The sequence below is a fragment of the Oncorhynchus mykiss genome, chromosome 16 (genome assembly GCF_057628025.1).
Source record: "Oncorhynchus mykiss isolate SJ-2025 chromosome 16, ASM5762802v1, whole genome shotgun sequence".
NCBI classification, from domain to species: domain Eukaryota; kingdom Metazoa; phylum Chordata; class Actinopteri; order Salmoniformes; family Salmonidae; genus Oncorhynchus; species Oncorhynchus mykiss.
This window is the reverse complement of record NC_143037.1, coordinates 14642501-14668888: the sequence shown is the minus strand read 5'-3', so window position 1 is coordinate 14668888 and position 26388 is coordinate 14642501. Positions and strand designations below refer to the sequence as shown.

The window sequence follows — 26388 nt, the reverse complement described above, 5'->3', positions numbered from 1 at the left end:
TCTTTAAGCCAAGGCTCCCCAAACTAGTCCAGCAGCAGTGTCTTCTGTGAATAGAAAGCTAGGTGGAAGTATTGAGTCGAGCAGGACTCAATAGCAATTTTCTACATAATTGCCATCCAGTACGCAGACACCCCTATAGACGTTCTGCTTTCAAGAAGGGTAGCCTGATTTGCTTGTCTTACTGTTGTATGGGTGATGATCATGATGATGGTAGATTTAGATACGTTTTTTGTTGTTGTTGCTGTTTCAGACTGTAATATCCACAATGGAAGGTGTAACATCTATAGTAGTCGTTTTTCCTCTTTAGTAGTAATGGAAATTACAATATTTTCAAAAATAGTCCTTGTTTTGTTCAGCCAAGCATTGCCTTCGAAATGCCTATCCTTCTTTTGACCTTAAGACTTACAAACTCACAGGATTTAGCTAATATGTTCAGTCACTCCAAAAAACGGGGCCATTTCATGTAATATCCTTAATCCCTCGAATTTGCTTCATATCTCCAACATGCCAATATTTAGAACTCCTAAGGGGCACAACACACAATCATAGGAATCATTTAAATTTCGTTTGTCCATTCTGAGACATTAAAGTTGTGATTTTGCATTCAAATGTAACACCCATAACACTGAAATCGCCCTGTAAATCTGTTTCTGGGTTGAAGAAGCTATGACCTTTGAACAGACATCAGCCAGGGGAGTGTTACAAGGGAGATGTGTCATTGCTCTATCACACTTAAACGCTGTATCCACAGTGTATTCACACGCTCATTTGTGTCAACCAAGCTACAGTTAAAGATACACTCCAGGATCAACAAATTCGTAACATATTTATTATTTTTTTATTTTATTTAACCTTTATTTAACGAGGCAAGTCAGTTAAGAACAAATTCTTATTCACAATGATAGTCTACATTGCCTATATATAGCACGAATTGGATTACTAACATATCATACGAAATGCAAAATAAATGCAGGACATCACAAATCATACGAAATGGATGACACAGGACACAATTTGATGATGTAGGACACAAAAAAACGAGGACCACTTTTGGCTCGTGAGCACCACTTTCAAAACTAATGGTTGAAATTATACAAAAGTTTGATAGTGCATCTTTAACACCCACCCCTGAGAGTTGAGCAATGGGTCAATGCCCCTGTGAATTAGCACAATCAGCATGTTTAACCTTTGCCTTGGGCTATGTTCAAAGACGTTTCTGAGTACAAGGATGTTCTCTGATATTCTAGAATTACTTGTAAACAATGTCATCATTACTCGCCAGAGGTCTGTACAGGTCGTATACAGTACATGCACACTTATCTTGTTTTGGCAGCCGTTGATGTTGAATTGAAGTCGAAACTCAGTCAGTGATCCTTCCGTGACCTTCCAGAGGAGGTCAATAGCAGCAAAGGACATGCTGCTCATTATTTTCATACATCTCTTTCAGCAAATCTATGCTAACTGCATGTAAGTATACGTGGCCTTTGCACACGAGTACACTAACAATGGCATATTTTTCCCATTTACTTTGGAGGCAGCCCGTTAATTGGTCACAGTTGAGTCCCTGGGCTTTTTCAATTAATGACAAAGGGACAGAGGAGATCAATATGGCACAGCCAGGGAGCGGCTCGATGACGTCCCACTCACCGCTGACCTTTTCCTCCACGCCAGATAGTCAGCCCTCTTTGGAGGATTATGGGTAATGAGGGAGGGATTCACACCGATCCGCTCTCAGAGAGCAATAGAAACAAAAGACGCCCAGGGGGCCATGGAGCTGCTGATCTGATGCCTGTCTTGCGGAGAGGGAGGAGAGAGAGATCCCTGGCTAACTTAGAACACAACGCTCTGTTGCTTAGCTCCACCAGAGGCGTCATGCCAATAGGGAGCACAAGGGCACGTGCCCCCTCAGATTTGTCCTGTTTTATTTTAGATTTTTTTCAGATGTTCAACTAATTACTAAACAGATTTTTTTTTCAAATCCACGTTTTATCGAAAACATACTAAACAAAAATATAAACGCAACATGTCAATTGTTGATCCCATGTTTCCTGAGCTGAAATAAAAGATCCCAGACATGTTCAATATGCATGTGCACAAAAAGCTTATTTTGTTGTAACCGACTTCAGTGGACAAATGCTCACCCTCAATGGCCACTGGCATGCTGGAGAAAGGTGCTCTTCATTGATTAATCCCGGTTTCAACTGTAGACAGTTTGTATGTGTCATGTGGGCGAGCGGTTTGCTGATGTCAACATTCTTGGGGTTATGGAATGGGCAGGCATAAGCTATGAACAATGAACCCAATTGCATTTTATCGATGGCAATTTGAATGCACAGAGATACCGTAACGAGATTCCCATTGTCGTGCCATTTCTCCGCTGCCATCAACTCATGTTTCAGCATGATAATGAATGGCCCAATAATGCAAGGATCTGTACACAATTCCTGGAAGCTGAAAATGTTCCAGTTCTTCCATGGCCTGCATACTCACCAGACATGTCACCTATTGAGCATGTTTGGGATGCCCTGGATTGATGTGTACGACAGCGTGTTACAGTTCCCGCCAATATCCAGCAACTTCACACAGCCATTAAGAGTAGTGGGACAAATTTACCCTGGCCACAATCAACAGCCTGTTCAACTCTATTCGAAGGGGATGTGTCACGCTGCAAGAGGCAAATTGTGGTCACACCAGATACTAACTGCTTTTCTGATCCACGCCCCTACCTTTTAAAAAAAGTTATCTGTGACCAACAGATGCATATCTGTATTACCAGTCATGTGAAATCCATAGATTAGGGCCTAATTAATTTATTTCAATTGACTAATTTCCTTATATTAACTGTAGAGAGATCTACCACCAGCAGTATTTTGCGGAGGGGGCACACTGACTGGACCAGGCAAAGAGAGAGTGTAGAGTGACACACATAATGCTTGATTTGATTTAGCTGCCAGTGATGGGCAAGACACACAGGAAGTATGTTTGTACATTTGGTTAAGCTATGTAGCCTATTGATTCCTTCTTGAGGAATGAATGAAAACAACATGTTTTGTTGTTTCTCTGTAATACTAGCCACCTATACATTTCATGAAGTTGGCTTTAGCTAGCCAGTTAGATAGGTTCCCAATCTTCCAACCTCATAACTAGCTTCCTAGCCATTTCAGGCTGTCAATCAAGTTCGTCTGTCTTAGCTGGCATGCCTGCTGGCAAGGTTGCTAGACTTTACAAAAACAAGCAATTCATAAATGAACTGAATAACACTATAATTCCTTTCAATCTTTTACCTAGATTTTAGCAGAGACGCAAAGAAAGATATTTAGATGCTTTAAAAATAGAAACACCAGTCTGGAAGATACAGAGGCATGCTTATATATGCAGAAAAACACTTGGTTTGAACATAATCTGGCACCACAATGAATATGTGTGCTTTAATTATGACGCCATGATATGTGCCTGTAGTGATGATGATGTGTGTCATGATCTCATTAACTGTGTTGGAATGTGGATGTAATATCCTAGGCATGTTAATGTACTATATAGAGATGACACCCTCATTAAAATGACAATTATATACTGTACATATAACTTATTTTATTTAGAATTAGGCATAATGATTATAGCTCCTGATTACAGGAAATATCTGTTTCAGGTGTTTGAAAAGTGCTAAATTCTCCAACCCCCTTCCCCCCCATCCACACGTACTTCGTGACCCTCTAAAATAATAGGTGTCATAACGCCCCTGCCTGTGCCCATTACGTTTTGTTCCCATACGAAAGGAGGTTAATAAGAAACCCTCTGCCCAGTGCTGTTTCCCTGTGTTTAATTGAACATTTTAGAGAAACATGATAGGTGGAGTTTTGTAGGAGTGAACAACCAATGCAAGTGAAGATACTGGAGGCACACATAGTCCTATGTTTTGTTCATGGTAACTGTTAGGCAGTGTTTCATCCCTAATGATGTCCGTATTGTGTTGCTTGAGGACAAGGAAAGCATGCGTTACCCTACCCCTCCCGTTGCCCATGGATACAGAATAATTCACAACACCAATGAAGACATTTCATAAAAGAGCAGAGAAACATGACATATGCATGCACTGACTTGCACGCACACACACAGTTGTTCATTGCAGTAAAGTTGATTTAGCTCGTTTGAAAACACAAGACAAAGCATTAGTGTTTCTTATGACAGTGGCAGCTCATTAATAATGGTGATTGTGCATTTAGGGAGGAGTTGTTTTTCATCCTTGGAACATGCAATTATTTTACCGCAAACCTTTGATTTTATTCTATATAAAACTATTGTTTATAAGCATCAAGAATGACTTCTGAAAGTTTGTCTAATTACATTTCTCATTACCTATGAAATGTTTGGTAAAAAATAATTGGAATTAGAACCTCACACTCAGCATCCCCAACCACAGAACAATTTGTATAATCATTATAAGAATAACTTATTGAACTTACACAGCGCTGTTCATTCTAGAAATCTCAACAAGCTTTATAATGGTTCGATATTTTTATTGACTCTGATGCTGAAGTGTCGTTATTGGATACTTGCTCAACTTTTTGTTTCTCGCTGTACACATTTTTAATGGATTTTTAAATTCAAACAAATTAGGCTAATGACGTTTTCTTCATCATGACCAGCAGCTCCATTACCACTGCGTGAGTGTTAAAACAATCATTTTACCCGTGGCATCCTCCGCTGAACAAATTATTGTTATAGTTCATGGAGACATTTCTCCTCATTGTCGGAGCAGCATTCACTGGTTGGGTTCCATTATTTACCACATGCATATTCATCTCACTAGAAAACAAAACAGAAAAAGCTTTTCTCTCCAGGCTTTAAGCGTATAATTGATATGCCCTTTTTAGTGGCCATGCAGATGAGATGAGTGTTGATGAAGAACATTAATCCGTCTCTCCTGGAAGTGACCTATTCAGTTGGAGTTCAATGGATATGTACAATACAATCGATACGACTGATAAGGATACATCACAGAAGACTTAAGCCTGCTCTTATTTTCACCGTGAAGGTAGAGAGACTCGCGACTTCGATGTGCAACTTCTCCAATGGGACCAGAGATAGTGTTACACTGGGATCACAAAGTGATGAGATTGATCTCCCTCTCTCCTCCTCCCTCTCCCTCCCTCTCTTCCTCTCTGTTGTGTTTCTACAGTGAGCTCTGAGAATCCCTCATGTCAGCCAGCTCCAACCCTGAACCCGCATCAGTCAGTGCTGGCTGGCAATGCGTGAAAGACGCCCATTTTATGACAGAGGAAACAATTGGGCAGAATTAATCATGGTGCCGCCCTGACTTTTTCTCTTGGACTGGTGCAATTTAGAAAGGAGATGCATAGCTGGAGTGGGGACAAACATCCAAAAGTACAAGCCCAATTCTGCCTCCGCAAGATATACTGCCGTGGGTGCCTCTGAGAGTTCATCCATTAGCTGCGCACCGTGCTTTAAACGGAGCCATCCGGGATAATTAATTTGTGGACTTTACTGCTCATATCCCGGCATTCTGATGCAAACACTGATTCAAATGCGGTCAGGCGGCCTGGCAAGCTGCTTGGGCTCGCTGTGGAGGCCTGTTGCGTGAGGACAGTTGTGTGTGTGTTTCTCCGTTACCTGATAAAATAACCTTCAGACACCTGGGAATCTAATGATGGAGAGCTCCGGTGTGAGTGATGGCTCCCGCTGCTCGGTCCTTTGCAGACAAATTACCATCTTCTGTCCCACTGATGTGCCTGCCCACGGCACGCTTTGTTCATTCGCTTAACTTCTGTCTCGCTCCATTGCTCTCTCTCTCTGTGCTGATCTGCTCACATGATAGGCACCCATTGACTGCATGTCTTTTGGATACTGCCGACTAGGCCATCATATAGCACTTGCTATCAGCCGTAGGCAATCTCTCATGTTTTAGTATAGCAGAGATGAACAGAGATTACCATTCAGTGCTATTGTACTTCCTGCTAAAGCATTGAGCCAGACTTGTAGGATTAACTTGCAACTTCTCAAGCAAGTAGGGTGAAGTGGATCAAGTAGGGTGAAGTGGATCAAGCAGAGAAGAAGCTGGTTCCCAATAAAGCATATAACACTTGAAAATGGAACTGAGCCAATTTCCCTTGAGAGTTTTTTCCCTTTCTGCACCATGTAGCTAGTAGTGACCGTGGTGGAAGGAGAGTCGTTTTAAACCACAGCAGGGTTAAGGTCTGGCTGTAGTGATAACAGCTAGTCATTGAAACTGGAGTTATGAGAGCATGGGCCACCACTCTCCAAGAGGGGAAATGTCTATTATTGAGTGTACTTCACCTTGGCGCCAACCTGCCGACCCACGCCGCTCTGCTCTTAGCCACTGCGGACCACATTGTGGAAATGCAAAGGCAACTGTAGAGGGCCTCAGTTGGTAGAGCATAGCGCTTGCTCAACGCCATCGTTGAGGGTTTGATTCCCACCGGGGACCAGTACCGAAAAAGTAAGAAAATGTATGCGTTCACTATTGTAAGTTGCTCTGGATAAGAGTGTCTGCTAAATTATTCAAATCAAATCAAATTGTATTAGTCACATACACATATTTAGCAAATGCTATTGCGTGTGTAGCGAAACGCTTGTGTTCCTATCTCCAACAGTGCAGTAGTATCTAACAATTCACAACAATACACAAATCTAAAAGTACAAGAAGGGAATTAATAAATACATAAATATTAGGACAATCAATGTCAGAGTGGCTTTGACTAAATACAGTAGAATAGAATACAGTATATACATATGAGATGAGTAAAGCAGTATGTAAACATTATTAAAGTGACTAGTGTTCCATTATTAAAGTGGCCAGCGATTCCATGTCTTTGTATATAGGGCAGCAACCTCTAAGGCGCAGGGTTGATGGCTATTTAACAATCTGATGGCCTTGACATACAGTAGAAGCAGTTTTTCAGTCTCTCAGTCCCAGGTTTGATGCACCTGGAAGGATGATAGTGGGGTGAACAGGCCGTGGCTCGGGTGGTTGATTATATTTTTGGCCTTCCTGGGACATCGGGTGCTGTCGGTGTCCTGGAGGGCAGGCATCACCCTTGGTGATGCGTTGGGCAAACCGTACCCCCCTCTGGAGAGCGCTGCAGTTGTGGGCGGTGCAGTTTCCGTACAAGGCCGGTGATAAAGTTTTTGAGAGTCTTCGGGGCCAAGCTAAATTCTTCAACCTCCGGAGGTTCTTCACCACACTGTCAGGCAAAAAAAGGTTTTACCAAATTTTTACCAGCATGTCACATGTGCAACCAGAAAAAAACAATCCTAGACCACCTTTCCTGCTTACAAGCAAAAACTAAAGCAGGAAGTACCAGTGACTTGCTCAATACGGAACTGTTTTGCTAGCACAGACTGGAATATGTTTCCGGGATTCATCCAATGGCATTGAAGAGTACAGCACCTCAGTCATTGGCTTCATCAATAAGTGTATCGACGAAGTCTTCCCCACAGTGACTGTATGTACATATCCCAACCAGAAGCCATGGATTACAGGCAACATCTGCATCAAGCTAAATGCTAGAGCTGATGCTTTCCAGGAGCGGGGGACTAATCCGGACGCTTATAAGAAATCCTGCATGTCCTCAGATGAACCATCAAACAAGCAAAGGGTCAATACAGGATTAAAATTGAATCCTATTACACCGGCTCTGACGCTCGTCGGATGTGGCAGGGCTTGAAAACTATTACTGATTACAAAGGGAAACCCAGACACGAGCTGCCCAGTGCTGCGAGCCTACCAGACGAGCTAAATGCTTTTCATGCTCGCTTCGAGGCAAGCAACACTGAAGCATGCACAAGAGCACCAGCTGTTCTGGTTGACTGTGTGATAACGCTCTCGGTAGCCGATGTGAAGAAAACCTTTAAACAGGTCAACATTCACAAAGCTGCTGGGCCAGACGGATTATCAGGACGTGTACTCAAAGCATGCGTGGACCAACTGTCAAGTGTCTTCAATTACGTTTTCAACCTCTCCCTGACCGAGTCTGTAATACCTACATGTTTCAAGCAGACCACCATAGTCCCTGTGCCCAAGGAAGCGAAGATAACCTGCCTAAAATATTGCTGCCCCATGGCACTCGCGTCGGTAGCCATGAACTGCTTTGAAAGGCTGGTCATGGCTCACATCAACAGCATGCTCCCGGACACCCTAGACCCACTCCAATTCACATACCGCCCCAACAGATCCACAGATGACGCAATCTCAATCGCACTTCACACTGCCCTTTCTCACCTGGTGAGAGTGCTGTTCATTGACTACAGCTCAGTGTTCAACACCATAGTGCCCAGAAAGCTCATCACCAAGCTAAGGACTCTGGAACTAAACACCTCCCTCTGTAACTGGATCCTGGCCTTCCTGACGGGGCGCCCCGAGGTGATAAGAGTAGGCAACAACATGTCTGCCACACTGATCCTTAACACAGGGGCCCCTCAGGGGTGTGTAGTTAGTCCCCTCCTGTATTCCCTGTTCACCCATGACTGCGTGGCCAAACACGACTCCAACACCATCATTAAGTTTGCTGATGATACAACAGTGGTAGGCTTGATCGCCGACATCGATGAGATGGCCTATAGGGAGGAGGACAGAGAACTGGCAGTGTGGTGCAAGGACAACAACCTCTCCCTCAATGTGAGCAAGACAAAGGAGCTGATCGTTGAATACAGGAAAAGGCGGCCCGAACAGGCCCCCATTAACACCGACGGGGCTGTAGTGGAGCGGGTCAAGAGTTGAGTATTCCTTGGTGTCCACATCACCAACAAACTAACATGGTCCAAACATACCAAGACAGTCATGAAGAGGGCAAGACAAAACATTTTCCCCCTCAGGAGACTGAAAAGATTTGGCATGGGTCCCCAGATCCTCAAAGGTTCTACAGCTGCACCATCAAGAGCATCCTGACCGGTTGCATCACCGCCTGGTATGGCAACTGCTCGGCATCTGACCGTAAGGCGCTACAGAGCGTAGTGCCTACGGCCCATACATCACTGGGGCTAAGCTTCCTGCCATCCAGGACCTCTACAGTAGGCGGTGTCCGAGGAAAGCCCATAAAATTGTAAGAGACTCCAGTCACCCAGGTTATAGACAGTTTTCTTTGCTACTGCACGACAAGCGGGACTGGGGTGCCAAGGCTAGGACCAAAAGGCTCCTTAACAGCTTCTACCCCCAAGCCATAAGACTGCTGAACAATTAATCAAATGGCCACCGGACAATTTACATTGACCCCCCCCCCCCCCTTTGTACACTGCTGCTACTCAGTGTTTATTATCTATGCATATTCACTTCACCCCTACCTACATGTACAAATTACCTCAACTAACCAGTACCCCAGCACACTGACTCAGTACCGGTGCCCCCTGTGTATAGCTTCGTTATTGTTATTTTTATTTTTATTGTGTTACTTTTTATTATTACTTTTTATTTTAGTCTACATGGTAAATATTTTCTTAACTCTTCTTGAACTGCGCTGTTGGTTAAAGGGCTTGTAAATAAGCATTTCATGGTAAAGTCTACACTTGTTGTATTTGGCGCACGTGACAAATAAAGTTTATTTGATTTTGATTTGACTTTTGTCTGTGTGGGTGGACCAATTCAGTTTGTCAGTGATGTGTACACCGAGGAACTTGAAGCTTTCCACCTTCTCCACTGTGGTCCCATTGATGTGGATAGGGGCGTGCTCCCTCTGCTGTTTCCCGAAGTCCACGATCAGCTCCTTCATTTTGTATCCATCATTGTGTAAATTTTATTTTTCTGGCATCACTCCACCAGGGCTCTCACCTCCTCCATGTAGGCTGTCTCGTCATTGTTGGTAATCAGACCTACTACTGTTGTGTCGTCTGGAAACTTGATGGTTGAGTTGGAGGCGTGCATGGCCACGCAGCCATGGGTGAACAGGGAGTACAGGAGGGGGCTGAGCATACACCCTTGTGGGGTCCATGTGTTGAGGATCAGCGAAGTGCAGGTTTTGTTTCCTACCTTCACCACCTGGGGGTGGCCCATCAGGAAGTGTCAAGACCTAGTTGCACAGGGCGGGGATCAGATCCAGGGCATCAAGCTTAATGATGAGCTTAGAGGGTACTATGGTGTTGAAGGCTGAGGTACATTCAATGAACAGCATTCTAATGTAGGTATTCCTCATGTCAAGATGGGATGTGGTAGTGTGCAGTGCGTTGGCGATTGCATCATCTGTGGATCTATTGGGGCGTTAAAGCAAATTGAAGTGGGTCTAGGGAGCCAGGTAAGATAGAGGTGATATGATCCTTAACTAGCCTCTCAAAGCACTTCATGGTGACAGAAGTGAGTGCTACGGGGCGATAGTCATTTAGTTCAGTTACCTTGGTGGACATCTTGAAGCAAGTGTGGACAGCAGACTGGGACAGGGAGAGATTGAAAATGTCCGTAAACACCAGCCAGCTGGTCTGTGCATGGTCTGAGGAAGCGTTTAGTGTGAAGCGTTTAGTGTATCCTCTCATGTAAATCTCATGCTTAATCTTGCCAGGAATAGATTTTTTTGCATGGATACAAAATGTGCCATGTTTGGAAAGTATCTCAGCACTTAAAGGAGTTGATGTGATTCTTCAGGGTTGTTATTATTTTCCCATTTAAGGCAGTTAAAACCTCTTTGGGATCGGTGTCACTTCCATGGCATTGGCTAATGCGATTAGCATGAGGTTGTAAGTAACAAGAACATTTCCCAAGACATAGACTTGAGTATGTCATTTCAGGCGAAAATTGAAAAACAGGGGCGAACAATTAGCCTCGCAGTATATCCATATCATTTTATTAGCCAATATATTAGCACCTTTCATTCCCCAAGAAAAAATATTTATGCAGTAGTTCTTTTCCAGAGGTGTTTATTATTAATCTAGCAGGTCCTGACTTCCAGAGATCTATACTTCGGTAGCGGAGTGGTAGCCTGCTGTAATCAGCAAAGTGGGGTCAGTTTTTACTTTCCTGCTTTATTCTTCCAGCTTCCGTTATGAAGCCCTCCAAATCGCCCCCTCGTTAATTCGGGCATCTAAAACTCCTATCATGTTTTATTAAATATTTCTAGTGGCTGTGGAATGGAACTACTATCCTGCCACCAGCAATTAATTAAAGGGAATAAGGAAGCAGCGGTAACACTCGGATGGAAGCAGTGAGGGATGAATGATGGATCAGGTAATGTAATATATCGTAGTTAAGACCGCTTGTGTTGTTTTAACCACCAGACACTAGTGGCACAATTTAGTCTAAATCAACTGCTGTCAATGTTAATGTCCATCATAGCTGATAGATAGAAACGTTTTTAAAAATCACACTTACCCATGTAAAAACACTTGTGTAAAGTACCCATTGCTTATTGCTGATCACGCGGGTGCACTGTTAAGATTTTGAGTCATGACAAAGAACAGCTGCCTGTCATCTAATACTGGGACATGTTGTAAATGTGCTCTTTCCCTTTTATTTAGACAATGAAAATGTACTCAAAGAGTTTACGGCACAGCCAAAAGCCCTATATCCAGCGTATTGTGATCTACTGTGATAGTGTATCGATGTAGACTAGAGGGAACTCTGAAAACCTGTTGCAGTGTATAGCCTCTGCTAGTTGACCTTTTCTACAGTTTATGTGGCCTAAGGCGATTCTCTAACCTGAATTCAGTAATGAGGAGAATTTACATCTTAAGCAGGATCATTTCCTGGACCAACTTGTCTCAGAGCTATAGATCCAAGCCCCACATAAATTTGACATATTTGGTCTGGAAGTTATGTGGCTGAGATTGAAAGAGTTTCTGAAGTTGCAGTGATTTCCTGCGTGACTGTTTTCAAAGGGAGAAACACCATCGGGGCAAATTTCATTACACTCTCTGATCTCTGCAAGCCATCTCAGTACAGATCGCAGATACCTTTTTTCTGACTCTTCTATGATGTTTTCCCCCTATTTTTATTAGGTTGTGGTTCGTTTGGACTGACAAAGATGAAGAGATTTGGATTGAGATTAAACATATTGGGGGTGGCAGGTAGCCTCGTGGTTAGAGCGTTGGGCCAGTAGCCGAAATGTACATTTTTTTACAAGGTTAACATCTGTCTTTCTGCCCCTGAACCGTTGTTCCCCGGTAGGCCGTCATTGTAAATAAGAACTTGTTTTTAACTGACTTGCCAAGTTAATTAAATAAAGGTTAAATATAAAAAAAGAAAAAAAGACTGTTTCTTAATGTAGATCTAGTTATAACCTAACTAGAGCCTGAGCCACGTCACATGCTAAAGAAAAACTCCTAGTAACTCTGTCTTTGGCAGCTTTTACTCTACAGGTCCACAGGGGGAGAACAGCACTCTCCATGGTGATGCACCGTAACGCCCCTCTCTTCCCTCTCGTCACTCATTTGACCTGTCAGACTTTTTACTCAGCCAAATACGCCACGCTGCAGCATTACACTATTCAATCAGAATGACTCACCTTTGTGCCTTGGAGAGAACCATGCACTGAAAGGGAGAGACGGGGGGGGGGGGGGGGGGGGAGAGGCAGAGAGAGAGAGAGAGACACACTCACAGACAAAAAAAAAAACAGAAACAAAAAGAGAGAGATGCAATGGCCATGCATCGTGCCTAAGAACAGCCCTTAGCCGTGGTATATTGGCCATATACCACATCCCCTCGTGTCTTATTGCTTAATTATACAAATGGGTGGGTCTAATCCTGAATGCTGATTAGTTAAAACCGCATTCCAGCCAGTTTCTATTTCAGAAGTTACCACGACTAAATCTGCGACGTTAAAATGCCTATTTACTCTGTTCCATCTATGCCTAACGACTCCCGTGCCAATATAACTAAAAATCAAAACTGGCTTCTCATGCATTACCACTTAAATACATACTGTAGGGATGCCGTTTCACACGTTTGAGGCTTTAGTACATGTAGAGCTCCCGCCTGTCGACCTTGTTGACTGACCTGTGTAAGCCTGTTTGTGTTCTGTTCTACAGCACCATAGGCCTGCGTTGAAGACCAGGAAGTGACTGTATAACAGCTTAGGTCATGTACATCTTATCAAGAATGTTTATATCCCATTTTTTGGCACTGTACCCAGAGGTGTATGTTAGTAGGATGAGAGTCCATAGGATCAACCACTACTTGATATAAGGCCTGTTCCCCCTCAAGTAGCTAGCTATGTGTCTAATACCTCTGGAGGGACTATTCATACTGCAAAGATGGCTTGTTTGAAAGGGATAAGAAAAAAATAGCAACCTCTCCAGGAAATAAGCTATATGGATGGAGTATTATACTGTAGGCCCATGAGGCTGAAAGACAGACTCTAGTGGTGGTATGACATCATCAGCATTGCAGGAAGCTTTCTGCTCCTCTTTCCTTTCGCACCAGCCTCCTCTGAATTACGGTATGTACAGTGAGCAATAATATTATGCATGTATACAGTGGAGTTTCAATTATGCATTGTATGTGCAGAGGCTAATTCATCTATGAGATGAAATCAAGGAATCAAGGAAATTTACTCAGCGCGCTTCCACATCTTTTAAATTGAACCTTTATTTAACTAGGCATATCAGTTAAGAACAAATGCTTATTTACTGACACCCTACCGGGGAACAGTGGGTTAAGTGCCTTGTTCAGGGGTAGAACGACAGATTTTTTGCCTTGTCAGCTCGGGGATTCGATTCAGCAACCTTTCAGTTATTGGCCCAACGCTCTAACCACTAGTCTACCTGTCGCCCCTATTATTAAAAGAAGCCATTTGTATTGATTGCTAAACAGAGAATGAAAACAAACCTTAAAGAAAAAATGACTTTCACTGCAGCTGGAATGATTATGGCACAGGGAATATTGTAAGAAGATGACTGCTGTTTAGCAGGCAAATGCCTCCAATTATCAGGCACATGGCCCAACTATTAAACTATGCAATTAAGGCGTGATTGTCTCATCACATCAGCAGGTAGCTATTACTGCCGTCTCTCATGCCTCTTAGTGAACCATGAAAAAATCATTGCACTTACACTACCGCTGTACTTTACGAGCCTAGCTACTACCTTCCTACTTAACCCAACCCAAAAAATTCCATCAATTATTAAGAGGTAGGGTCGGGGGAAAGGTAGACGGACGGGACCCCTTGTGGGGGCACGTGGTTATCAAAGCCTTTTAGCAGGAGTTGTCGGTGAATGATTCATAATTGACGCTGTCATTTGTCCCCATTTTCTGTTCTCAAAGAGCACTCAGCTCTATAATATAAATCACCCCTCATTAGCATACAGCCAAACGCCTAATGCTCTATTGTGACGAGCAGGTTTCTTTGGTGGTGTGTGTTTATTGGCCGGCAAGAGCTTTCTTCATGTTCTCACGCTTATAATAAACTGGGTGGTTCGAACCCTGAATGCTGATTGGCTGACAGCCGTTGTATATCAGACTGTATACCATGGGTATGACAAAACATTGATTTTTACTGCTCTAATTATGTTGGTAACCAGTTTATAATAACAATTAGGCACCTCCGGGGTTTGTGGTATATAGCCAATATACCACAGCGAAGGGCTGGGCCCAGGCACTCCGCCATGCATCGTGCCTAAGAACAGACCTTAGCCGTGGTATATTGGCCACATACCACACCCCCTCGTGCCTTATTGCTTAATTTTAGAACGGGTGGGTCTAATCCTGAATGCTGATTAGTTAAAACCGCATTCCAGCCGGTGTCTATTTCAGAAGTTACCACGACTAAATCTATGACGTTAAAATGCCTATTTACTCTGTTCCATCTATGCCTAACGACTCCCGTGCCAATATATCAAAAACAAAACTGGCTTCTCGGGTGTTATCACTTAAATACATACCGTAGCGGATGCCGTTTCACACGTTTGAGGCTTTAGTACATGTAGAGCTCCCGCCTGTCGACCTTGTTGACTGACCTGTGTAAGCCTGTTTGTGTTCTGTTCTACAGCACCATAGGCCTGCGTTGAAGACCAGGAAGTGACTGTATAACAGCTCAGGTCATGTACATCTGATCAAGAATGTTTATATCCCATTCTACAGCACTGTACCCAGAGGTGTATGTTAGTAGGATGAGAGTCCATAGGATCAACCACTACTTGATATAAGGCCTGTTCCCCCTCAAGTAGCTAGCTATGTGTCTAATACCTCTGGAGGGACTATTCATACTGCAAAGATGGCTTGTTTGAAAGGGATAAGAAAAAAATAGCAACCTCTCCAGGAAATAAGCTATATGGATGGAGTATTATACTGTAGGCCCATGAGGCTGGAAGACAGACTCTAGTGGTGGTATGACATCATCAGCACTGCTCCTCTTTTCTTTCGCACCAGCCTCCTCTGAATTACAGTATGTACAGTGAACAATAACATTATGCATGTATACAGTGGCGTTTCAATTATGCATTGTATGTGCAGAGGCTACCCTTTATTTACCATATATGCATAGTCACTTTAACTATACATTCACATACATATTACCTCAACTACCCCGACTAACCGGTGCACCCACACATTGGCTACCTGGACTATTTGCATTGTGTCCCGCGCGCACCTGCCACCCACCACTCGCCAACCCCCTCTTTTACGCTGCTGCTACTCTCTGTTTATCATATATGCATAGTCACTTTAACTATACCTACATGTACATATTACCTCAATTACCTCGACTAACCGGTGCCCCCGCACATTGACTCTGTACCGGTACCATCTGTGTATGGCCTCACTACTGTTATTTTCACTGGCATTTTACTGTTTTATTTTTCTTTTGTATTTCTTTACAAATCTATTGTTAACCTAATACCTCTTTTTTTTTACTTAAAAATTGCACTGTTGGTTAAGGGCTCGTAAGTAAGCATTTCACTGTAAGGTCTACACCTGTTGTATTCGGCGCACCTGATCTGCGAGATGAAGTCAAGGAATCAAGGAAATTGACTTAGTGCGCTTCCACATGTGCCTTGTATGGCCCACATCCTGGAGTGTTTGATACCGTGATCTGGGCTATAAAGCATGTGTGACTATCCCTGGCTGAAAGCAATACTGGACCTGCGTGAGTAACGGATCAAAGATCCAGGACCAGAGTACAATGCATGGTGATGCGGCAGTGTGAGTGAGTCATGTGGAACTTTTTGCCCTTTATAAAAAGCTAGGTTGCTAGCGTCATGTAGAACATGCCTATCGCAAATAACACCCTAAAATAGTTATTTTCAGGTCTTGTAAAAGCGAAACGTATTTTGTAGAATTCTCACAAACGTTCCAGGTCATTTCCATCTAAGAGGACCCATGAGCAGCAACATGTGAAGTTCATAGGAGCATTTGACAGTAATAAACTCTCCGGGAAGAAGAAGGGCAGGGGTGTATGTTTCATGATTAACGACTCATGGTGCAATTGTAAAAACATACAGGAACTCAAGTCCTCTTGTTCACCTGACTTACAATTCCTCACAATCAGATGCCGACAGTATTGTCTCCCAAGAGAATTCTCGTCGGTTATTGTCACAGCCGTGTTTATCCCCCCTCAAGCGGATACCACGACGGCCCTCAAGGAACTTCACTGGACTTTATGCAAACTGGAAACCATATATCCCGAGGCTGCTTTATTGTAGCTGTGGATTTTAACAAAGCAAAATTGAGAACAAGGCTACCTAAATTCTATCAGCATATTGATTGTAGTACTCGCACTGGCAAAACACTGGATCACTGCTATTCTAACTTCCGCGATGCATACAAGGCCCTTCACCACCCTCTTTTCGGGCAAATCTGACCACGACTCAATTTTTCTCCTTCCTTCCTATAGGCAGAAACTCAAACACGATGTACCTGTGATAAGGACTTTTCAACGCTGGTCTGACCAATTGGAATCCACGCTTCAAGATTGTTTTGATCACGCGGACTGTGACATGTTCCGGGTAGCCTCAGACAATAATATTGATTTATACGCTGATTCGGTGAGTGAGTTGCATAGGAGTTGTTGTACCCACTGTGAATATTAAAACCTACCCTAACCAGAAACCGTGGATAGATGGCGGCATTCGCGCAAAACTGAAGGTGCGAACCATCACATTTAACCATGGAAAGGTGACTACAAACAGTGTAGTTATTCCCTCCGCAAGGCAATCAAACAAGTGAAATGTCAGAATAGAGACAAAGTGGACTTGCAATTCAACGGCTCAGACACGAGATGTATGTGGCAGGGTCCACAGACAATAATGGACTACAAAAAGAAAACCAGCCACGTCACGGACACCAACGTCTTGCTTCCAGACAAACTAAACACCTTCTTTGCCAGCTTTGAGGATACTACAGTGCCACTGACGCGGCCTGCTACCAAGGACTGTGGGCTCTCCTTCTCCGTGGCCGACGTGAGTAAGACATTTCAACGTGTCAACTCTCGGAAGGCTGCCGGCCCAGACGGGTCCCTAGCCGCGTCCTCAGTGCATGCGCAGACTAGCTGGCTGGTGTGTTTACGGACATATTCAATCTCCTGTCCCCACATGCTTTAAGATGGCCACCTTTGTTCCTGTACCCAAGAAGGCAAAGGCAAATGAACTAAATGACTATAGCCCCGTAGCACTCACGTCATCTCGCAACAACATCTCCACTTCGCTGATCTTAAACACAGGGGGCCCACAAGGGTGTGTGCTCAGTCCCCTTCTCTACTCCCTGTTCACCCATGACTGCATGGCCATGCACGCCTACAACTCAATCATCACGTTTTGATGATGCTTGATGAAGGCTTGATCACCTACAATGACAAGACAGCCTACAGGGAGGAGGTGAGGGCACTCGGAGTGTGGTGTCAGGAAAACAACCTCTCACTCAACGTCAACAAAACAAAGGAGATGATTGTGGACTTCGGGGAACAGCAGAGGGGGCACCCCCCTATCCACATCGAAGGGACAATAGTGGAGAAGGTGGAAAGTTTGAAGTTCCTCGGCGTACACAGAGGGTGGTGCGGTCTGCACAACGCATCACCGGGGGCAAACTACCTGCCCTCCAAGACACCTACAGCACCTGATGTCACAGGAAGGCCAAAAGGTTCATCAAGGACAACAACCACCCACGCCACTGCCTGTTCACCTCGCTATCATCCAGAAGGCAAGGTCAGTACAGGTGCATCAAAGCTGGGACCGAGAGACTGAAAAACAGCTTCTATCTCAAGGCCATCAGACTGCTAAACAGCCATCACTAACTCAGAGAGGCTGCTGCCTACATTGAGACGCAATCACTGGCCACTTTAATAAATGGATCACTAGTCATTTTATACAATGCACTCTAAATAATGCCACTTTAATAATGTTTACATATCATTACTCATCTCATATGTATATACTGTACCTTATACTTCCTATTGCCCCTTGCCTATGCCACTCGGCCAACGCTCATCCATATATTTATTTGTAAATATTCTTATTCCATCCCTTTAGATTTGTGTTTATTAGGTAGTTGTTGGGGAATTGTTAGATTACTTGTTAGATATTACTGCACTATCGGAACTAGAAGCACAAGCATTTCACTACATTCTCATTAACATCTGCTAACCATGTGTATGTGACCAATACAATTTGATTTGATTTGATTCATATACATTATTTATTCATTTTTCTGTGAGGCACTTAGCTTAGCATGGCAGTGCTGGTAGCAAAGCTAGCAAAGCTAAAGGTTGACTGCACACGGGTTTTGGTGGGTTGGTCAAAGCAGGGAATTGTACTGCTTTGTACAGTAGTTTAAGTCTTAGGATCCGGCGAAGCATGTAAAAATGTTATGGCTCTCTGAAGATATCCTCAGTCAGTAGTTTATGTGCTAGATTTTCATGAACGTACAATTTTGGATTAGCCAAGTGAAAACCTGCAGTGACATTTGGGCTCTACAATCTATTTTCCATGTTGTTGCATTGCTCTGGTGAAAAGAAGGGGTTTGCATTGTAATTTAAATGTATTCATCGACACATTCTAACATTTTTATGAATAGATTAACAGGACAAGGTAGGGCCTGAGGGCTCACTGTCTGAGAGTAGGCGGGTGACCTGGGGAAGGAGAGAATGGAGTGTATAAACAAAATCTGGTCAAAAGTAATGCACTATATAGGCAGTAGGGTGCCATTTGGGATGTAACTGATTAATGTCCAGTCCGCAGCCTTACAAATGCCCAAACCCCCACTGAAGAAAGAGAGAGAACTCCCCTTTCATCCATCCTCCTCTATCACTCTGTTTTGTCATACTTCTTCTCTGCTCAAGGGCAGTTTCTCTTAGCAGGGTCAAAGAAGAGGAATACCACCAAGATGCAATAAAGAGCTAAGCCATACGAAAAGAGTATTGCCTTCCTCTTAAATCCTCCACTCAAGTCCATTTTGGTTGCTTTCTTGCGCTGGAATGATCCGTCTCTTTAAAGGCCACATCCACAGGATTTGTTATCATTATCCTTTGGGCTACAAAAGACGTTTAGGCCTAGCCTATTTTGCTTTAAAATGTCAGAGCAATCTGAGAGTGAGTTGAATCACGACCTTATAAGGTAATGCACTGATAACTCCTAAATTGAGCTTCCCTAGTAAGAGTCAAATGAAAGTTGAACCTCAGGATGTAAGGTCATGGGTGTATTATTTTGTCGTTCTAGTTTGTCACATCAAGATGAATCAAATTGGGATTTTTTTCTTCCCATTTACCATTAGAATGGCAAAGGCAAATATTTGTATTCATAAAAAAGGAAGGATGCACAGCTGTCCCATAGATTTTTGGTATCCATAGATAATATATAATTCCATATATACACTGAGTATACAAAACATTAGGAACACCTTCCTAATATTGAGTGACAACCCCACCCCCCCCTTTACCCTCAGAGCTTGACACAAACCGGTGCTCCTGGCACCTACTACCATACCCTGTCCAAAGGCACATCTTTTGTCTTGCCCATTCACCCTCTGAATGGCGCACATCCACAATCCATGTCTCAATAAATAAAAAACGAAATAAAAAAATCCATATTTAACCCCCCTTTCATCTACACTGATTGAAGTGGATTTAACAAGTGACGTCAATAAGGGATCATGGCTTTCACCTCAATTCACCTGGTCAGTCTATGATATGGAAAGAGCAGGTGTTCCTAATGTTTTGTCTACTCAGTGTATATCCACACACAGCCCCTCTCTCTCACTCTCTACACACACACTGCGGTTGCTTTGTTCAGGGTCTATGGGAGATTGATATGGCAACAGCTCCTGCTGTGGTGGAACAGTCTGGTGGATTCTTGCTCAGCGTGTTTCGCAATCTATGTGTTTTAGACTGGCAGGGAGTGAGTGACGGAGGGAAGGAGATAGAGGGGGAGGGGGAAAGAGGGAGAGAGGGGGAGGGAGAGGATAGAGGGAGAGGCGCTATAATGGTGTGTGGAAGAGTGGAATGAAGGTTGATGACATGAAGAAGAGGAGTATTGGGAAGACAGAGAGTTCTTGTTGAGGTTTTAAGGAGACATTCAATGGATTGTCAGTCAGTGGATTATTTGACTTTCCCAGTCTGAGTCAGCCACCAGAGATTATGATGAATTCATTGTGAAGAAATTGAATAAAAACTAATAACCAAATTATTGCAGACACCCCTGCTATATGGCCTCAATAGAATAACACGCATTGTAATCAAATGGCCTAGAACGGCAACCATTAAGAGAGTGTCTGACTGCCTTTGTAAATCCAGTGAGATTGAATATAACACCTTTGTTTTTCACAAATTTACAGTGGTGTGTAATTAATACCGTAATCTGTTCAATTGCATTTGGGCTATAATCATATTGTTTTCTGTAAAGAGAGATAGGATTTATTTCACACCGGTGCTGAGCCTTGATCCGTTGTTTTTGAAGAGAAAATAAATTGGTGGTATTAGATGACACCTGTACAGGCTTGAAGGCTTCGTGACTGTCATTTTTTGGGGGTGAAGTTAGATTTATCACCCCCGTTGGACCAGAGCCATTTCAAACCCATTTACCTTTCGCCTAATGTTTGAGTGCAACTCTGTGTGAAATTGGCCACTATTTGATTATACTGTAAGTCTCTCACTTCTAAAAATGGACTCTCCCTAACTCTCCCTCATTTCCCAGTGTTGGGGAGTCTGTGGCTATTAAGCATTACTCACACTGCAGGCCTTAATGCTCAAATCAGTTTTGTTTTTCAAATCCGTTTGTGAATACTTACTGTTCAAACAGCAAGTTACAAGTGACCAATCAGATTTGTGTGTGTTCAGACAGCAGTCATTTGCTGACATAGCTACATTAGTTGTCATAGTAACGACGGGTGTGTGCGCAGTGGTGTAGGCTGATTGGTGGTGGTGCTCATGCTTCCTATCACTCAGAAGTTATGTAGCAAGCTAAGGTGAAACCAATGCCTGCCATGGACCTTTCTTAGTTGCTTTGAATGTTCAAAATCATAATGTGGGAACATTTTTAAAGCCTCAAAGGATAGGATGATGCAACCTTCAAAATGAATCCTTTTGGTTAGCCACAGCAGTCAACTAGCTAGGTAGCTGTTTAACTTTCCAGCACATTCACTCATTTGTTTGTAAACAATTAACAAGCTAGTTAGCTACCAGATGTTCTTGTTAAACCGTCAACAGAGTAGCTAGCAAGCAACAAGATATGCCAAATAGGGAAAATTAATTAGATCTGACTGTTCAGAAACAAGTCACATGGCCAGGAATCAGATTTGTATCTGACTTCAAACCATCTGCGAAGGTGGTTTGAAATATCAGATTCCATGTGCTTTTTGGCTGCTCAGACTGCAGGAAAACAAAACGATTGTAATCGGATAAATAGGATTTGAGTCACTTCAAACTGCCAATGTGAACAAGGCTTTACAGCGTTCCAAGCGTTTTCTCTTTAGAGCCAAAATAGATCCTTGGTGCCCAGTTATTATCTCTTATGTGGCACAGAAAAGTGAAACAACCAGGCAGATAACCGAGTGACAATTTCCTCTCCTTGCCTTAAAGGGAAAATCCACTCCAAAACGACCCTTTAATATTATTTTCATTAGTCCACTGTTGATACAGGCCCAAAATGTTTTTGCATGTCAGCAGTCAAGTTTTCAAGATATTGGACTTTCAAGAAGGAAAGTGTCACTGGCCACATCGCGATGATGCAAAATGTGTGGATTTTCCCTTTAAGTAGATAAAGGGCCTTCCTTCAGATTCAGTCTCTCATTTAGCAACGCTCGGTTGTACTGCACTACTCTGAGGAGTATAGCCACAATTTATGGGGGGCATAAATATGGCAGGTGGGACTTAAAAGCGTTGCAATTAGCATTTTATGATCTTAATACGCCTAACTGTCCACAAGTCCTGTCTTTGATTACATCCATACATGGTAATGCCAATGAAGTGCTGAAGGTCCTCTGTTCAATTCTAGATAGTGTTGCTAATGAAATTCCAGTTGCAACCGGCACTTGATCGTAGTTTAATAGAGTAATAATATATGCCATTTAGCAGATGCTTTTACCCAAAATGACTTACGGTCATGCGTGCATACAATAGAGTCCTCTAATTGTGTAACATTCCAGATTCCAGAGATTGTCAATCCAAAGGCTGCCGGGGCTACATGAATACTATAGTTGGACATTAGTGTAGTGGCCATAATGCTGTGGCGAAGGTTGACAGACGGTGACAGAGAGAGAGAGAGAGCAGCCAAGTATGGCCTCTTGTCTCCCGTCCAGCCATCAGGATTTACTCCAATACACTATGACAACATGAACGTTGTGACATGGAGACAATTGACTCTCTCTCTCCATCTCTCTCCATCTCTCTCTCTCTGTCTCATGTGCACTTATCTATACTATTGGAAGTTATTTAAAGTCTTTGATGACTTATACGCATCCTCCCACATCATTTCCATCCACTCCCAGCAGACTAGGAGGGCAAACCTTCCTTGCGCTCCACACATTTAAGATCATTTCATGTGGCACTTATTTCATGCCTGCTTGTTTCCCCCCCCAGCAGTACACAGTGTGTGGGATGCGACGCCGTGCTTTTGAACCAGAAGACTGGTGACAGCTCCGAGACACGCTGACGCTGCCTGCATCCCTTCAGCTGTGACGCTTTTGAAGTTTTTCATACCAATGTTTTCACTGAAAGAACACTTCAAAACCACACTGAACGGAGCTGTTGTGATCCCTCACAAACACCAGTAACGTGAGCTCTGCTGGGATGTAATTGGCTCACTGTCAAGCTGGATGGCGTTTCCAAAGTTAGATGTTTTATTTTTTTGTGTGTAGTGTGTGTGCGGCTGGCACAACTTGAAATGATCAGAATCTTCCTGAGATTGCCCTGATTTGGAGTAATCAGTGGTTTTGGAAGTGCTGGGCCGGTTGCTCCATCGGAATGGCAAATCATCTAATTTACTGCCAATTATCCTCCCAGTGGGTCCCTGATTTACCAATGATCTGAAAAGCTGGAATAATCAAAGAGATTGGGGTATGCCTCGTTCGGCACAATGGCAAGCGGGTGGAAGGGGAAGCGCTCTTCCCCCCTCTCCCGCTCTTCCCCTCTCCCACCTCTCCCTCCTCTCCCCTCTTCCTCCTCTCCCTCTTCCTGCCAGAGGAGCAGAGGGAGGGAGGGAGAAAGAGAGGAGACAGGGAGTTTTGTCTCCTGAATCACTATTACCCTAGTGATTTAGATTTTGTCAACAATTATGCCAGTTCTTGGCATAGTGGCTGAGATTATTTTCTCAGAAGTGTCTTTCCTGTGATGTCTTGTAGAATCCACGCCTTTGAGGGTATCCATTTGGCATTCAAATGAGACCCCTAATTGACATGGTTTTTTGGAATTCAAAACCATTGTAGCAAGACATGACTGCAGTATGAACCCACTTCCCCAGTCCTTACCTCATCTCACTATCCGACTCACCCTGGGAGATTTTTTTAAAAGTGTGTTTTATTTCATTGCCCTGTGGTTCATGTATTATCTCTGTTTCAGCAGTTTTGGTTGCATGCCTCTGTTTTAGGTCCCTCGCCGCTGTCCCAACGCAGTGGAGAGGGAATTGCTGTGGGCTGTGGCTGAATAGCAGATGTGCCCCCTCATTTTCCCCTCTCTCTATTTCACCGGAAACCATCTCTCCATCTTAAGCCAACAGGCGGAACTAATTGTCCCTGTTGGACACAAAAATCAATGTTGTTGTTCCACCTCGCCCCAACGTTGTGTCCCTGTGAGCCTGTGTGAGGTGCACTTAGATGGGTGTAATTGGGTTATCATAAAGTTAAAGGGAGGGGCCCGGTGTGGCGGGGTGACTGCATGCGTCTGGCCTTAGCCTTGCCTGTTTGAGCCGCTGATTCACAACCACCCAGGTTCTTAGCCAGCCTCGTGACTTGAATGTGCTCAACAACAACACCCGTTGTTCTCCCACTGTCTCATTAGCTGGTCGCTAACGTATCTCCAAACTAACAATCAGGAGAGAGAGGGGAAGAGAGAGGTGGGGAGAGATGGAGAGCGGCAGGGAGCAAGAGAGAGCGAGGGCTCCACGGGGATGGTCCATCGTTAAGGAGTCTGTTTGATGTCCAAGTGGACTCATCCTCATTGTGTGTTTAATCCTCGTACAATACCTTGCATACTGGAAAATTCATGCGTTTATGAGTTATTTCATCAAATAGCTTCTTTAATCATCTGCTTTTCTTACTGATCTTTACCAACTGGTTTGAACTGCTTCTGTATTCCCACTAAATATGCAGCACGTCTGTCATGCAGTCACTGCTGTAGATGTACTGTACATCCATCATCTCCTCACTCTCATTACACTGGAGGGTTTCCTGTAGCATGACGGGAATTCATAAGTTGTTTATTACTTTTTTTGGTTGTTGGAATTTGACCCCCTTTTCTCCCCAATTTCGTGGTATCCAATTGTTTTAGTAGCCACTATCTTGTCTCATCGCTACAACTCCCGTGCGGGCTCGGGAGAGACGAAGGTCGAAAGCCATGTGTCCTCCGAAACACAACACAACCAGGCCGCACTGCTTCTTAACACAGCGCGCATCCAACCAGCCGCACCAATGTGTCAGAGGAAACACCGTGCACCTGGCGACCTGGTTAGCGTGCACTACGCCCGGCCCGCCACAGTTGTCGCTAGTGCGCGATGAGACAAAGATATCCCTACCGGCCAAACCCTCCCTAACCCAGATAACGCTAGGTCAATTGTGCTTCGCCCCATGGACCTCCCAGTCACAGCCGGCTGCGTCAGAGCCTGGGCTCGAACCCAGAGTCTTTGGTACCACTGCACCACCCGGGTCGCCACCCAAGTTGTTTTTTACTACCACATGGCTGTAGATAGTCATTACAGATCTGGAGAAATCTACTGGTAGGAATGTTGTTGTTTACATTGTTAAAATGTCTGGCTTCTCTACTACTTCGTACCTCACCTCCCCACATCTGTTGTTGTTGTTCCTTGTGTGACTCTTTCTTTCTCCCTGTACACATCTGTGTGTGTGTGTTTGTGTGTTTACCAATGTGAATGTTTCTCCAACACCTCCGGAGCCATAATTCTATAGGATGTTTACTTAATCCCCTTTAGTCTGACTGGATGATGGACGACCTCCGTTCTCTAGTCTGACTGGATGATGGGCGACCTCCACTCTCTAGTCTGACTGGATGATGGGCGACCACCACTCTCTAGTCTGACTGGATGATGGGCGACCTCCACTCTAGTCTGACTGGATGATGTGCGACCTCCATTCTCTAGTCTGACTGGATGATGGGCGACCTCCACTCTAGTCTGACTGGGAGATGGGTGACCTCCGTTCTCTAGTCTGACTGGATGATGTGCGACCTCCATTCTCTAGTCTGACTGGATGATGGGCGACCTCCGTTCTCTAGTCTGACTGGATGATGTGCGACCTCCATTCTCTAGTCTGACTGGATGATGGGCGACCTCCGTTCTCTAGTCTGACTGGATGATGGGCGACCTCCGTTCTCTAGTCTGACTGGATGATGGGCGACCTCCACTCTAGTCTGACTGGATGATGGGCGACCTCCACTCTAGTCTGACTGGATGATAGACAACCTCTGTTCTCTAGTCTGACTGGATGATGGGCGACCTCCGTTCTCTAGTCTGACTAGATGATGGGTGACCTCCGTTCTCTAGTCTGACTGGATGATGGGCGACCTCCACTCTAGTCTGACTGGATGATGGGCGACCTCCACTCTAGTCTGACTGGATGATGGGCGACCTCCACTCTCTAGTCTGACTCACAGTGATCCAGGGGACCGTAATCACATGTAAGCCTTTCAAGTCTGCAACCTGCTTTGTAGCACTGAAGAAATTAGCACACGCCAAAATCCTGGCACTATACTATCTCTCTCTCTCTCTCTCTCTCTCTCTCTCTCTCTTTCTGTCTCTCTCTCTCTCTCTCTCTTTCTTTCCCTATGTGTCTCTCTTTCGCTC

General features: G+C 44.0%; 1 protein-coding gene across 2 annotated transcripts in view; it reads left to right on the top strand.

Moving 5' to 3' along the window:
• grid1b (glutamate ionotropic receptor delta type subunit 1b) overlaps positions 1–26388 on the top strand; it is a 392400-nt gene that overhangs the window by 3898 nt on the left and 362114 nt on the right. The gene's annotated exons all lie outside the window — the stretch shown is intronic.